Raw genomic sequence first — 15,797 nt, 5'->3', positions numbered from 1 at the left:
TTGTAGCTTTAGCTGAACACTGTGAGGAGGACGCACTACACTAACTTGTAGCTTTAGCAGAACACTGTGCAGAGGTCACACTAAACTAACTTGTAGCTTTACCTGAACACTGTGCAGAGGTCACACTACACTAACTTGTAGCTTTAGCTGAACACCGTGAGGAGGACGCACTACACTAACTTGTAGCTTTAGCTGAACACTGTGCACTACACTAACTTGTAGCTTTAGCTGAACACTGTGAGGAGGACGCACTACACTAACTTGTAGCTTTAGCAGAACACTGTGCAGAGGTCACACTAAACTAACTTGTAGCTTTAGCTGAACACTGTGAGAAGGACGCACTACACTAACTTGTAGCTTTAGCTGAACACTGTGAGGAGGACGCACTACACTAACTTGTAGCTTTAGCTTAACACTGCTCAGAGGATGCACTACACTAACTTGTAGCTTTAGCTGAACACTGTGCAGAGGTCGCACTACACTAACTTGTAGCTTTAGCTTCACACTGTGAGGAGGACACACTACACTAACTTGTAGCTTTAGCTTAACACTGTGAGGAGGACGCACTACACTAACTTGTAGCTTTAGCTGAACACTGTGAGGGGGACGCACTACACTAACTTGTAGCTTTAGCTGAACACTGTGCACTACACTAACTTGTAGCTTTAGCTGAACACTGTGCAGAGGTCACACTACACTAACTTGTAGCTTTAGCTGAACACTGTGCAGAGGTTGCACTACACTAACTTGTAGCTTTAGCTGAACACTGTTCAGAGGACGCACTACACTAACTTGTAGCTTTAGCTGAACACTGTGAGGAGGACGTACTACACTAACTTGTAGTTTTAGCTGAACACTATGCACTACACTAACTTGTAGCTTTAGCTGAACACTGTGAGAAGGACGCACTACATTAACTTGTAGCTTTAGCTGAACACTGTGCACTACACTAACTTGTAGCTTTATCTGAACACTGTGCAGAGGTCACACTACACTAACTTGTAGCTTTAGCTGAACACTGTGCAGAGGTTGCACTACACTAACTTGTAGCTTTAGCTGAACACTGTGAGGAGGACGCACTACACTAACTTGTAGCTTTAGCTGAACACTGTGCACTACACTAACTCGTAGCTTTAGCTGAACACTGTGAGGTGGACGCACTACACTAACTTGTAGCTTTAGCAGAACACTGTGCAGAGGTCACACTAAACTAACTTGTAGCTTTAGCTGAACACTGTTCAGAGGACGCAATACACTAGCTTGTAGCTGTAGCTGAACACTGTGAGGAGGACGCACTGCACTAACTTGCAGCTTTAGCTTAACACTGTTCAGAGGACGCACTACACTAACTTGTAGCTTTACCTGAACACTGTGCAGAGGTCGCACTACACTAACTTGTAGCTTTAGCTGAACACTGTGAGGAGGACACACTACACTAACTTGTAGCTTTAGCTGAACACTGTGAGGAGGACACACTACACTAACTTGTAGCTTTAGCTGAACATTGTGAGGGGGATGCACTACACTAACTTGTAGTTTTAGCTGAACACTGTGCACTACACTAACTTGTAGCTTTAGCTGAACACTGTGAGAAGGACGCACTACACTAACTTGTAGCTTTAGCTGAACACTGTGCACTACACTAACTCGTAGCTTTAGCTGAACACTGTGAGGAGGACGCACTACACTAACTTGTAGCTTTAGCAGAACACTGTGCAGAGGTCACACTAAACTAACTTGTAGCTTTAGCTGAACACTGTTCAGAGGACGCAATACACTAACTTGTAGCTTTAGCTGAACACTGTGAGGAGGACGCACTGCACTAACTTGCAGCTTTAGCTTAACACTGTTCAGAGGACGCACTACACTAACTTGTAGCTTTACCTGAACACTGTGCAGAGGTCGCACTACACTAACTTGTAGCTTTAGCTGAACACTGTGAGGAGGACACACTACACTAACTTGTAGCTTTAGCTGAACACTGTGAGGAGGACACACTACACTAACTTGTAGCTTTAGCTGAACATTGTGAGGGGGATGCACTACACTAACTTGTAGTTTTAGCTGAACACTGTGCACTACACTAACTTGTAGCTTTAGCTGAACACTGTGAGAAGGACGCACTACACTAACTTGTAGCTTTAGCTGAACACTGTGCACTACACTAACTTGTAGCTTTAGCTGAACACTGTGCAGAGGTCACACTACACTAACTTGTAGCTTTAGCTGAACACTGTAAAGAGGACGCACTACACTAACGTTAAAATAATGTAGCTGCCTGCGGTAGTGATAGGATCAGGAAAACACCACCAACCTTCTACAGATAGCTTTAGCTGAACGCTGTGCAGAGGTCGCACTAGACTAACGTGTAAATAATGTAGCTGCCTGCGGTAGTGATAGGATCAGGAAAACACCACCAACCTACAGATAGCTTTAGCTGAACACTGTGCAGAGGTCGCACTACACTAACTTGTAGTTTTAGCTGAACACTGTTCAGAGGACGCACTACACTAACATGTAGCTTTAGCTGAACACTGTGCAGAGGTCGCACTACACTAACTTGTAGCTTTAGCTGAACACTGTGCAGAGGTCACACTAAACTAACTTGTAGCTTTAGCTGAACATTGTTCAGAGGACGCACTACACTAACTTGTAGCTTTAGCTGAACACTGTGCAGAGGTCACACTACACTAACTTGTAGCTTTAGCTGAACACTGTGAGGAGGACGCACTACACTAACTTGTAGCTTTAGCTGAACACTGTGCACTACACTAACTTGTAGCTTTAGCTGAACACTGTGAGGAGGACGCACTACACTAACTTGTAGCTTTAGCTGAACACTGTGCAGAGGTCGCACTAGACTAACGTGTAAATAATGTAGCTGCCTGCGGTAGTGATAGCATCAGGAAAACACCACCAACCTTCTACAGATAGCTTTATCTGAACATTGTGCAGAGGACGCACTACACTAACGTTAAAATAATGTAGCTGCTTGCGGTAGTGATAGGATCAGGAAAACACCACCAACCTTCTACTGGTAGCTTTAGCGGAAAACTGTGCAGAGGTCGCACTACACTAACTTGTAGCTTTAGCTGAACACTGTTCAGAGGATGCACTACACTAACTTGTAGCTTTAGCTGAACACTGTGCAGAGGTCGCACTACACTAACTTGTAGCTTTAGCTGAACACTGTGAGGAGGACGCACTACACTAACTTGTAGCTTTAGCTGAACACTGTGCAGAGGTCACACTAAACTAACTTGTAGCTTTAGCTGAACATTGCTCAGAGGACGCACTACACTAACTTGTAGCTTTAGCTGAACACTGTGAGGCGGACGCACTACACTAACTTGTAGCTTTAACTGAACACTGTGCACTACACTAACTTATAGCTTTAGCTGAACACTGTGCAGAGGTTGCACTACACTAACTTGTAGCTTTAGCTGAACACTGTTCAGAGGACGCACTACACTAACTTGTAGCTTTAGCTGAACACTGTGCAGAGGTCGCACTACACTAACTTGTAGCTTTAGCTGTACACTGTGAGGAGGATGCACTACACTAACTTGTAGTTTTAGCTGAACACTGTGCACTATACTAACTTGTAGCTTTAGCTGAACATTGTTCAGAGGACACACTACACTAACTTGTAGCTTTAGCTGAACACTGTGCAGAGGTCGCACTACACTAATTTGTAGCTTTAGCTGAACACTGTGAGGAGGATGCACTACACTAACTTGTAGCTTTAGCTGAACACTGTGCAGAGGTCACACTAAACTAACTTGTAGCTTTAGCTGAACATTGTTCAGAGGACGCACTACACTAACTTGTAGCTTTAGCTGAACACTGTGCAGAGGTCACACTACACTAACTTGTAGCTTTAGCTGAACACTGTGAGGAGGACGCACTACACTAACTTGTAGCTTTAGCTGAACACTGTGCACTACACTAACTTGTAGCTTTAGCTGAACACTGTGAGGAGGACGCAATACACTAACTTGTAGCTTTAGCAGAACACTGTGCAGAGGTCACACTAAACTAACTTGTAGCTTTAGCTGAACACTGTTCAGAGGACGCACTACACTAACTTGTAGCTTTAGCTAAACACTGTGCAGAGGTCGCACTAGACTAACGTGTAAATAATGTAGCTGCCTGCGGTAGTGATAGGATCAGGAAAACACCACCAACCTTCTACAGATAGCTTTATCTGAACATTGTGCAGAGGACGCACTACACTAACTTGTAGCTTTAGCTGAACACTGTTCAGAGGACGCACTACACTAACTTGTAGCTTTAGCTGAACACTGTGAGGAGGACGCTCTACACTAACTTGTAGCTTTAGCTGAACACTGTGAGGTGGACGCACTACACTAACTTGTAGCTTTAGCTGAACACTGTGCACTACACTAACTTGTAGCTTTAGCTGAACACTGTGCAGAGGTCACACTACACTAACTTGTAGCTTTAGCTGAACACTGTGCAGAGGTTGCACTACACTAACTTGTAGCTTTAGCTGAACACTGTTCAGAGGACGCACTACACTAACTTGTAGCTTTAGCTGAACACTGTGAGGAGGACGCACTACACTAACTTGTAGCTTTAGCTGAACAGTGTGCACTACACTAACTTGTAGTTTTAGCTGAACACTGTGAGGAGGATGCACTACACTAACTTGTAGCTTTAGCAGAACACTGTGCAGAGGTCACACTACACTAACTTGTAGCTTTAGCTGAACACTGTGAGAAGGACGCACTACACTAACTTGTAGCTTTAGCTGAACACTGTGAGGAGGACGCACTACACTAACTTGTAGCTTTAGCTGAACACTGTGCAGAGGTCACACTAAACTAACTTGTAGCTTTAGCTGAACATTGTTCAGAGGACGCACTGCACTAACTTGTAGCTTTAGCTGAACACTGTGAGGCGGACGCACTACACTAACTTGTAGCTTTAGCTGAACACTGTGCACTACACTAACTTGTAGCTTTAGCTGTGCACTGTGAGGAGGATGCACTACACTAACTTGTAGCTTTAGCTGAACACTGTGAGGAGGACGCACTACACTAACTTGTAGCTTTAGCTGAACACTGTGAGGGGGACGCACTACACTAACTTGTAGCTTTAGCTGAACACTGTGCACTACACTAACTTGTAGCTTTAGCTGAACACTGTGCAGAGGTCACACTATACTAACTTGTAGCTTTAGCTGAACACTGTGCAGAGGTTGCACTACACTAACTTGTAACTTTAGCTGAACACTGTTCAGAGGACGCACTACACTAACTTGTAGCTTTAGCTGAACACTGTGAGGAGGACGCACTACACTAACTTGTAGTTTTAGCTGAACACTATGCACTACACTAACTTGTAGCTTTAGTTGAACACTGTGAGAAGGACGCACTACACTAACTTGTAGCTTTAGCTGAACACTGTGCAGAGGTCACACTACACTAACTTGTAGCTTTAGCTGAACACTGTGCACAGGTTGCACTACACTAACTTGTAGCTTTAGCTGTACACTGTGAGGAGGACACACTACACTAACTTGTAGTTTTAGCTGAACACTGTGCACTATACTAACTTGTAGCTTTAGCTGAACACTGTTCAGAGGACACACTACACTAACTTGTAGCTTTAGCTGAACACTGTGCAGAGGTCGCACTACACTAACTTGTAGCTTTAGCTGAACACTGTGAGGAGGACGCACTACACTAACTTGTAGCTTTAGCTGAACACTGTTCAGAGGACGCACTACACTAACTTGTAGCTTTAGCTGAACACTGTGAGGAGGACGCACTATACTAACTTGTAGCTTTAGCTTATCACTGTTCGGAGGACGCACTACACTAACTTGTAGCTTTAGCTGAACACTGTTCAGAGGACGCACTACACTAACTTGTAGCTTTAGCTGAACACTGTGCAGAGGTCGCACTACACTAACTTGTAGCTTTAGCTGAACACTGTGAGGCGGACGCACTACACTAACTTGTAGCTTTAGCTGAACACTGTGCACTACACTAACTTGTAGCTTTAGCTGTGCACTGTGAGGAGGATGCACTACACTAACTTGTAGCTTTAGCTGAACACTGTGAGGAGGACGCACTACACTAACTTGTAGCTTTAGCTGAACACTGTGAGGGGGACGCACTACACTAACTTGTAGCTTTAGCTGAACACTGTGCACTACACTAACTTGTAGCTTTAGATGAACACTGTGCAGAGGTCACACTACACTAACTTGTAGCTTTAGCTGAACACTGTGCAGAGGTTGCACTACACTAACTTGTAGTTTTAGCTGAACACTGTGAGGCGGACGCACTACACTAACTTGTAGCTTTAGCTGAACACTGTGCACTACACTAACTTGTAGCTTTAGCTGAACACTGTGCAGAGGTCACACTACACTAACTTGTAGCTTTAGCTGAACACTGTGCAGAGGTTGCACTACACTAACTTGTAGCTTTAGCTGAACACTGTTCAGAGGACGCACTACACTAACTTGTAGCTTTAGCTGAACACTGTGCAGAAGTCACACTACACTAACTTGTAGCTTTAGCTGAACACTGTGCAGAGGTTGCACTACACTAACTTGTAGCTTTAGCTGAACACTGTTCAGAGGACGCACTACACTAACTTGTAGCTTTAGCTGAACACTGTGCAGAGGTCGCACTACACTAACTTGTAGCTTTAGCTGTACACTGTGAGGAGGATGCACTACACTAACTTGTAGTTTTAGCTGAACACTGTGCACTATACTAACTTGTAGCTTTAGCTGAACACTGTGAGCAGGACGCACTACACTAACTTGTAGCTTTAGCTGAACGCTGTGCAGAGGGCACACTAAACTAACTTGTAGCTTTAGCTGAACATTGTTCAGAGGACGCACTACACTAACTTGTAGCTTTAGCTGAACACTGTGCAGAGGTCACACTACACTAACTTGTAGCTTTAGCTGAACACTGTGCACAGGTTGCACTACACTAACTTGTAGTTTTAGCTGAACACTGTGAGGCGGACGCACTACACTAACTTGTAGCTTTAGCTGAACACTGTGCACTACACTAACTTGTAGCTTTAGCTGAACACTGTGCAGAGGTCACACTACACTAACTTGTAGCTTTAGCTGAACACTGTGCAGAGGTTGCACTACACTAACTTGTAGCTTTAGCTGAACACTGTTCAGAGGACGCACTACACTAACTTGTAGCTTTAGCTGAACACTGTGCAGAAGTCACACTACACTAACTTGTAGCTTTAGCTGAACACTGTGCAGAGGTTGCACTACACTAACTTGTAGCTTTAGCTGAACACTGTTCAGAGGACGCACTACACTAACTTGTAGCTTTAGCTGAACATTGTGCAGAGGTCGCACTACACTAACTTGTAGCTTTAGCTGTACACTGTGAGGAGGATGCACTACACTAACTTGTAGTTTTAGCTGAACACTGTGCACTATACTAACTTGTAGCTTTAGCTGAACACTGTGAGCAGGACGCACTACACTAACTTGTAGCTTTAGCTGAACGCTGTGCAGAGGGCACACTAAACTAACTTGTAGCTTTAGCTGAACATTGTTCAGAGGACGCACTACACTAACTTGTAGCTTTAGCTGAACACTGTGCAGAGGTCACACTACACTAACTTGTAGCTTTAGCTGAACACTGTGCACAGGTTGCACTACACTAACTTGTAGCTTTAGCTGAACACTGTGAGGAGGACGCACTACACTAACTTGTAGCTTTAGCTGAACACTGTGCACTACACTAACTTGTAGCTTTCACACTAGACTAACGTGTAAATAATGTAGCTGCCTGCGGTAGTGATAGGATCAGGAAAACACCACCAACCTTCTACAGATAGCTTTATCTGAACATTGTGCAGAGGACGCACTACACTAACTTGTAGCTTTAGCTGAACACTGTTCAGAGGACGCACTACACTAACTTGTAGCTTTAGCTGAACACTGTGCAGAGGTCGCACTACACTAACTTGTAGCTTTAGCTGAACACTGTGAGGAAGACGCACTACACTAACTTGTAGCTTTAGCTGAACACTGTGCAGAGGTCACACTAAACTAACTTGTAGCTTTAGCTGAACATTGCTCAGAGGATGCACTACACTAACTTGTAGCTTTAGCTGAACACTGTGAGGCGGACGCACTACACTAACTTGTAGCTTTAGCTGAACACTGTGCACTACACAAACTTGTAGCTTTAGCTGAACACTGTGCAGAGGTCACACTACACTAACTTGTAGCTTTAGCTGAACACTGTGCAGAGGTTGCACTACACTAACTTGTAGCTTTAGCTGTACACTGTTCAGAGGACGCACTACACTAACTTGTAGCTTTAGCTGAACACTGTGCAGAGGTCACACTACACTAACTTGTAGCTTTAGCTGTACACTGTGAGGAGGATGCACTACACTAACTTGTAGTTTTAGCTGAACACTGTGCACTATACTAACAAGTAAGAAGCATCAAGTCTGAAATAAAAATTGAACTTCAAATAACCATACCAGAGACTACATACCGTATTTTTCGCTCCATAAGACACACTTTTTTCCCCCCAAAAAATGGGGAGAAATGCCTGTGCATCTTATGGAGCGAATACTGAACAGCCCGTCGCCGCCGCCACCGCCATGTCACAATACAGAGCGGCCGTCTCCCACGAGCGCCGGGCGATCTCCTGTCACTCAAAGAAGACAGAAAACAGAGCAGCCCGAGCGGCCGAATGGAGTAAGGCCGCTCGGGCTGCTCTGTCTTCTGAGTGACAGGTGGACAGGCGACTGTGATGACGTCCTCGCCAGTCACCAGGCACAGAACAGGCTGCATTTAATGGACACAGGTAAGGCTGCAAGTCAGGATGCATTTAATTGGCACAGGTAAGGCTGCAGGTCAGGCTGCATTTAATGGACACAGGTAAGGCTGCAAGTCAGGCTGCATTTAATGGACACAGGTAAGGCTGCAAGTCAGGCTGCATTTAATGGGCACAAGTCAGGCTCCTTTTAATGGGCACAAGTCAGGCTCCATTTAATGGGCACAAGTCAGGCTCCATTTAATGGGCACAAGTCAGACTCCATTTAATGGGCACAAGTCAGACTCCATTTAATGGGCACAAGTCAGGCTGCATTTAGTGGGCACAAGTCAGGCTGCATTTTATGGGACTGGTAAGGCTGCATTTATTTGGCACAGGTTAGGCTGCATTTCATGGGCACTGGTAAATATTTTGGTACACCATTTGGTTTCAGAATTTTTTTTTTCCTTCTTTTCCCCCTCCAAAACCTAGGTGCATCTTATGGTCAGGTGCGTCTTATGGACATATACCCACATGTGACACCGCAAGAAACTGGCCCTATCTAGAACACCTAGCAGATGAAACGTTTCCTGAACTTGACTGTGAAGTAGGGTTATTAATAGGCTATAACTGTCCTCAAGCCTTACTGCCCAGAGAGGTTCTCAGTGGTAACGTAGACTAGCCATTTGCACAGAGATCTGTATTGGAGCATAACTCTGACAATGGCTACGAAGATGAAATTGGTGTGAGCCATAGGAGTCATCATGAAACAAGTTTTACCTGCTGTCAAACCATCTCAACAATCTACTACTGTGTGTTGGAACAAAGTGAAGGAAATGATCACTCCAGCAGATATACTGAAGTTTTTTGAGTCAGATTTTAGTGAGAGGCTTAGGGAAGAAGTTGTTATGTCACAAAGGGACCTACAGTTTTTGGCAACATTAAAAGAAGGAATTAAGCAATAGCAAGATGGACACTATGAGATGCCGTTGCCTTTTAAAGACAGGAGACCAGAATTGCCAAATAACAAAGCTTGTGCAGAACATAGACTCAAATGTCTAGAGAAACGTCTGAAGAAAGAGGAGCAATACTACAAGGACTACATGGCTTTCATGAAGGACATACTAGTAAGAGGCGATGCTGAAAAGGTTCCAGAGATGGAGATAAGCAATGAACCAGCATGATATATCCCTCATAATGGGTTTTACCACCCTCAAAAAGCAGGCAAGATCTGCGTCATCTTTGACTGCTCTGCTAGATTTAAGAATACTTCCCTGAATGAACATCTACTGACTGGACCTGACTGACCTCACAAATACCTTTGTTGGAGTCTTATGTAGTTTTCGGAAAGGCAAAGTGGCCACCATGTGTGATGTGGAGCGTATGCTCCATCAGTTTCAAGTTGCTCCAAAGTATAGACTACCTTCGGTTCCTGTGATGGGAAGAAGGCAACATGGAATCCCCACTATCAGTGTATCGCATGAAAGTTCACCTGTTTGGAGCTGTTTCCTCATCTGGATGTGCAAACTTTGGGCTCAAGCACCTTACCGCACAAGGTGAAGGCAAGTTTAATCAAGCTACAGTGAAGTTTACACAACGCAATTTTTATGTTGATGATGGTCTAACAAGTATAGACACAGAGGAGGATGCTATCCAACTTGTGAAGGAAGCTAGGGATCTCTGCAATACTGGAAAACTTTGTTTGCACAAATTAGTCACCAACAGCAAGAAGGTGAAGGCCACAATCCCAAAGAAAGAATGTGCTGAAGGTGCAACTGACTTTGATTTGACCCCAGATAAACCTAAAATTGAAAGGGCGCTAGGGGTCCAATGGTGTGTAACTGCAGACAAGTTCCATTTCAGAGTCTTAGTAAGGGAGATATGTTGCTTCAGAATATAACCCAGCTGACCATGCCTCTCGTGGACTCACTGTAGAGCAACTTGTAAAGTCGTACTGGTTCACTGGGCCAAGTTTCCTATGGCAAAGAGAATTCTCTAAAGAAGAACAAGACATTAAGGTGGGAGAAATTGATAATGGCGACCCGGAACTCAAAGTGGTACAGATTCATATTGGAGTTATTTCTGATAACTTTGGTTCCATTAAGAATCACACGTTGCGTGATGGTGGGAGTGTGGTGGCAAACACAATATTTCTGTGACTATTATGTTAATTGCCTCTAGATGGCGCATATGTGCTTACTTGTTCATTTATTTCCCCATCATGCATTATTACATGCTAGCTTCCTGTTTTTTCTTCTTGCTGAACTGAAAGGAGAACAGTGCTTTCTCTCAAGGTTTAAAGTGTTTTTTTGTGTTTAAAGTAAGCCATCTACCAAGAATCTTCAAGATACAAACCCTCTTCTCTTAGCTCACAAGCAGGCAAAAGTGGTATGTTGATTAATTTCTGTCTAGCTATTTGTTTCAAGTCATGTTTATTTTAAATGTAATTCACTGTATGTATGAGGATTTGTCCTGCATATTTGTTCAATTTATTTAGTTTTACGGTGTTGATGTAAGTGTCAGTGTAAGAACTTGATATGTACATTAAACATCAGTGATACAAGAACCTCAGCCTTCTCATTGTGACTAAGGGCGGCATAAAAGTAATACTCAGGATGCAAGAAAATTTGAGCTTTAAGTTTGTAAACAAAAAAAAAAAGAAGAGTTGAGCTTTCTTTTTTTGACTGAAAAAGTTGAGTCAGTACATGTTAGCAGAGGTGCCTTCAGTTTTGGGATATCGGGGAAGCAGAAATGGAAAACACTCCTGATTTCTGCAGCCAACAGTATATGGAAGCATTTTCCACTTCAATTTGGCTTTAACACAACCTCCACAGGGAACAAAGCATAATGCCGCGTACACACAATCGGACATTCCGACAACAAAGTCATGTTGTCAGAAATTCTGAACGTCAAGAACGCGGTGACGTACAACACGTGCGACGAGTCGAGAAAAATGAAGTTCAATAGCCAGTGCGGCTCTTCTGCTTGATTTCGAGCATGCGTGGAATTTTGTGTGTCGGAATTGTGTACACACGATCGGAATTTCCTTTGTTGTCGGAAAATTTTATAGCAAGTTCTCAAACTTTGTGTGTCGGAAATTCCGATGGAAAATGTGTGATGGAGCCCACACATGGTCGGAATTTCCGACAGCAAGGTCCTATCACACATTTTCCGTCGGAAAATCCAACCGTGTGTCCAGGGCATTACACTGAATCAAGTTTGCATTTCATTCTAGTACAAACCCATCAAGACAACAATGTACAAAACTTCTTTTACTACAAATAGGCCTGAACAAATGTAGTTAACCTGTATCTGCCAAAAACATCGTATTAGTGTGTGAACGAACGAAGTTTACTACGAACGTTTACTGTGCCCACGAACCTGAAAGTTGCCATTTTAAACTGTACAACAGTAAAGAAAAGCAAATGGAGCAGCATGCAAGTAATAATAATAATAGGAACACATGACAACTACTTACTTTTTTGAAGAACTCTCTTGATCTTTCTGTACTGATCCTGCTCCTTCAATTTCAGGTCTGACCAGCGTTTCCTCAATTGATCCTTGGATCGTCGTACCCCAAAACTCCTGTGCAGACTTTTCATAACTTTAGTCATGATCTTGGCCTTTCTGACATTTGGGTTTGGGTAAGGTCCATGCTTCCCATCATAGTCGGCCCTCTTCAAGATGTCCACCATCTCAACCATCTATATAAAGGACATATTTGAGGCCTTAAATATCCTCTGGGATCTGGACGTTCGTGGCTCTGGGCTTTCGTCGTTGCTGCTGCTCTCCTCTGCATGCACTTGCTCTTTCTCCACCATGTGCTCTCCCACTGTGCCTAAAGAGAAGGGGTGGGAAATAGACTAGAAAGAATGTCGGGCGAGCGGAGTTTCACGCATGCGCAGTGTATATAAAGCGTAACACGCATGCATCGTAGGTACGATCTGTGAGAGGAGGAAGGTGTATCGGAAGTGCCGATAGTTTGAACTAAATGTACAATTTTAACCTGGTGCATCAGTGGCCTATACTGCTTCTAGATTGAGGCCTATATTGGGACAAGATTAGGAGAGTTTAGCCTGACATTAGGGTTTGTCTTGTGTTGTGTCTTGCACAGAAAATGGATCTATTGAATGATCAGGACTTTATCCTTATATTCATTGATATGTACAGGGAGCTGCCCTGTCTGTGGCTGGTAAACCACCCCTTTTCTAACAATCATACAAAGAGGAAGGCAGCTCTGGATCAATTGCTGGAATTTGTGAAGCCGGTGATGCCCATGGCCGACATCCCCTATTTGAAGGCCCTAATTGGTGGCATGAGGAGCACTTATAATAGGGAGCGCAAGAAGGTCCAGGATTCCCAGAGATCAGGAGCTGCAGCAGATGACATTTATGTACCCAGGCTGTGGTACTATGACAGACTGCATTTTCTGCCAGGACAGACTGAACCCAGGGTAGCACTCTCCAGTCTGACTTCAAGGCTTCCTTCCACCTCAGCTGAGGCTTCTGACGTCCAACCTGGGCCTTCCAGCCAGGAAGATGTGGAGGAGCCCAGCTTGAGCCAGGTATAGCATTGTTCAACATATTTCTTGTCAAATAATTAATGATGTTAACTAGATGTTATTATTGATCAGTAATTTCTGATTTTACAATGTGTTTTACATATCAATAGACAGTAGTGGCCACAAATGATTGGGACAAGAATGAAAACTGCTGGGGTCAGGATGATAGTCTTTTCTATTAATTAACATTCCATTTGCAACAGTCATGAGCTGAAAATTGTGTGATTGATGAACCAAAAACTAAAACTATTTCCCTTTTTCATACACAGGAAAGTTTCAGCCAGGAGGAGGCTGTGGAAAGTGGCAGCCAGGAGGTGGCGGGGGTAAGTGGCAGCCAGGAGGTGGCCGGGCCCAGTAGCCTGCCGGAATCCCAGGTCCTTCCCCTTCGCCTTCCAAAAAAAAGGCCCAGGAAGAGGAGTAACCTGGAGGAGGCAGCAATTGGCCTATTTTGGAAGGCTACTGCGGCCCTCAGAACCCCCCCAATATTCAAGAGGACTATGCCTACATGGCAGCCTGCAAAATGCAGGAAATGGAGGAGGGCCAACGTCTCTTATGTGAGGAATTTAGCTTACAAGCCCTAAATAAGGGGTTGAGGGGCGAACTCACAAGCCAAAGCCACGTTTGTGAGTTCAACCATGGTCCTCCTCCACCTCCTGCCACAACTACAACACCAGAGCCACAGCCTGGAAGGAAGACAAGAGTGTGATGGACTGGGTTCAGTCTGGTCTAACAAAAGACGCAGGCTGTTGTAAGACCAAAGCTTGGGGACAGATATGTCATCTGTTGCTGTTCCCGATCTCTTGTAGTCCTGGACCGGATTGTGCTCACTATTATAAGGACTCCTCAGGCCAGTTTTGACTGTAAAATAATTGATGTCTGCCCTGGGGTACAAAGGCTTCGCAAATTTCACCAGTTTCTCCAGCATTGCCTTCCTCTTTATTTTGTTATGACCGAATAAATGGCTATTTATTTTTCACAAATACGTGCCTATGTGTTTTACTTCAAAAAGGACAGTTTGGGAGTAGGCAGGTACATTTAAAAAATACAATGTCAAATTAACAAGAGACACCAACACCAACCTCCTTGAGGTTAAAAAATACAAGATAATAATGGTGTTGTGGTAACTTGACACAAAAACGAAAGAAAAAATTATGGAGATCACTATAAAAAAAAAATAAAAATAGGAGATCTGGATCAAAAAAAAAAAATAAACAAAAATTCAAAAAATGATTATGGAGATCTGACGAAAAAAAAAATTATTCATGAGATCACGAAAAATACTAAAGAAATCAGTTTGTCAGAACTCTGTGTGAATATCAGCAGCAAAACAACCCCAGACGACGTCCTATCATGACGAAACGCGTAGAGAGGAGCCTGCGACGTGACATCATCACGTTTTTTCGGATGGACTAACATACGAAGATAGGAAGTGAAGGTTTACAGACGGAGACACCGGAACCACAATTCATGATATATCCCACCGCTCCTTACTTACTGCAACATTGTAAGTGTGTTTTTATTCTCAATAAACCATTTATTTTTGTACATGCTACACTATGGATTTTTTTCATTTTATATTCCCGAGAATCATCCGCTGGTAGTTGCTGCACTGCGCTTTGGGTTGTGGGGAGACCGATTTCCCTGTGCTGGGCGAGACTGCCGTAATAGCAGTCATCGCCATCTGGTAAGCGTATATCATTACTCACCTTGGGTGTGAAGAGGCACAGAAGATAACCCTTTGTTTTCCGGCACTTTCACGGATGATTGCTTTCCCTTGGTTACTTTATGGACTTTTACTTTGTGGGATTATCTTATCCCCCATTATAATTTAATTTTAAAGTGTATTTTCTCATTATTATTCACGAGTTGCTTATTCACAAGTTTATGGCTCATATGTATATGGCTTATGGCTTATATGTATTTATCACACATTGGTATTTCTATGAGACTATGCTTTAGTCTTCTTTAGTCACCTTTTTCACCACAGTCACTTCTTATTTCATTTTAGTGCTGCATCTTTTGTGTTTGCATTTGTAATTTTGAGGTTTGATATGTATGTTTGTATGTTGCTTATATGTATATCATTTATCACACATTGATTAGTTTATGAGACTATGCCTTAGTCTTTTTCAGGTATAATGTCTCCCCCGGGGTTGAGACGGGGGAACCCACCAAGGATGGAGAACAGCGCCCGGAGCCCAACAGAGTGGTCACAGCATGATCCAAGAGACTATGTGTGCATGAAAAGTGCATAGTGTTCCTAGAAAAATGTGTCAAAAAGGGATTAATTAAATGTGTAAAAGTGTAAAGATAATGTGGCAAAATGTCTATGTGTTCCCATAAGGGGACTACATGAGGGGGAGTATGTGAAATAAAACCAAGTAAAGGGAAGAAAAAAACATACCAAAAAAGAATGGCTGATCTCTCAGCGAAGAGGGTAA

This window comes from Aquarana catesbeiana, linkage group LG02, assembly GCF_042186555.1.
Source record: "Aquarana catesbeiana isolate 2022-GZ linkage group LG02, ASM4218655v1, whole genome shotgun sequence".
NCBI classification, from domain to species: domain Eukaryota; kingdom Metazoa; phylum Chordata; class Amphibia; order Anura; family Ranidae; genus Aquarana; species Aquarana catesbeiana.
Note: the sequence above shows the minus strand (reverse complement) of the source record.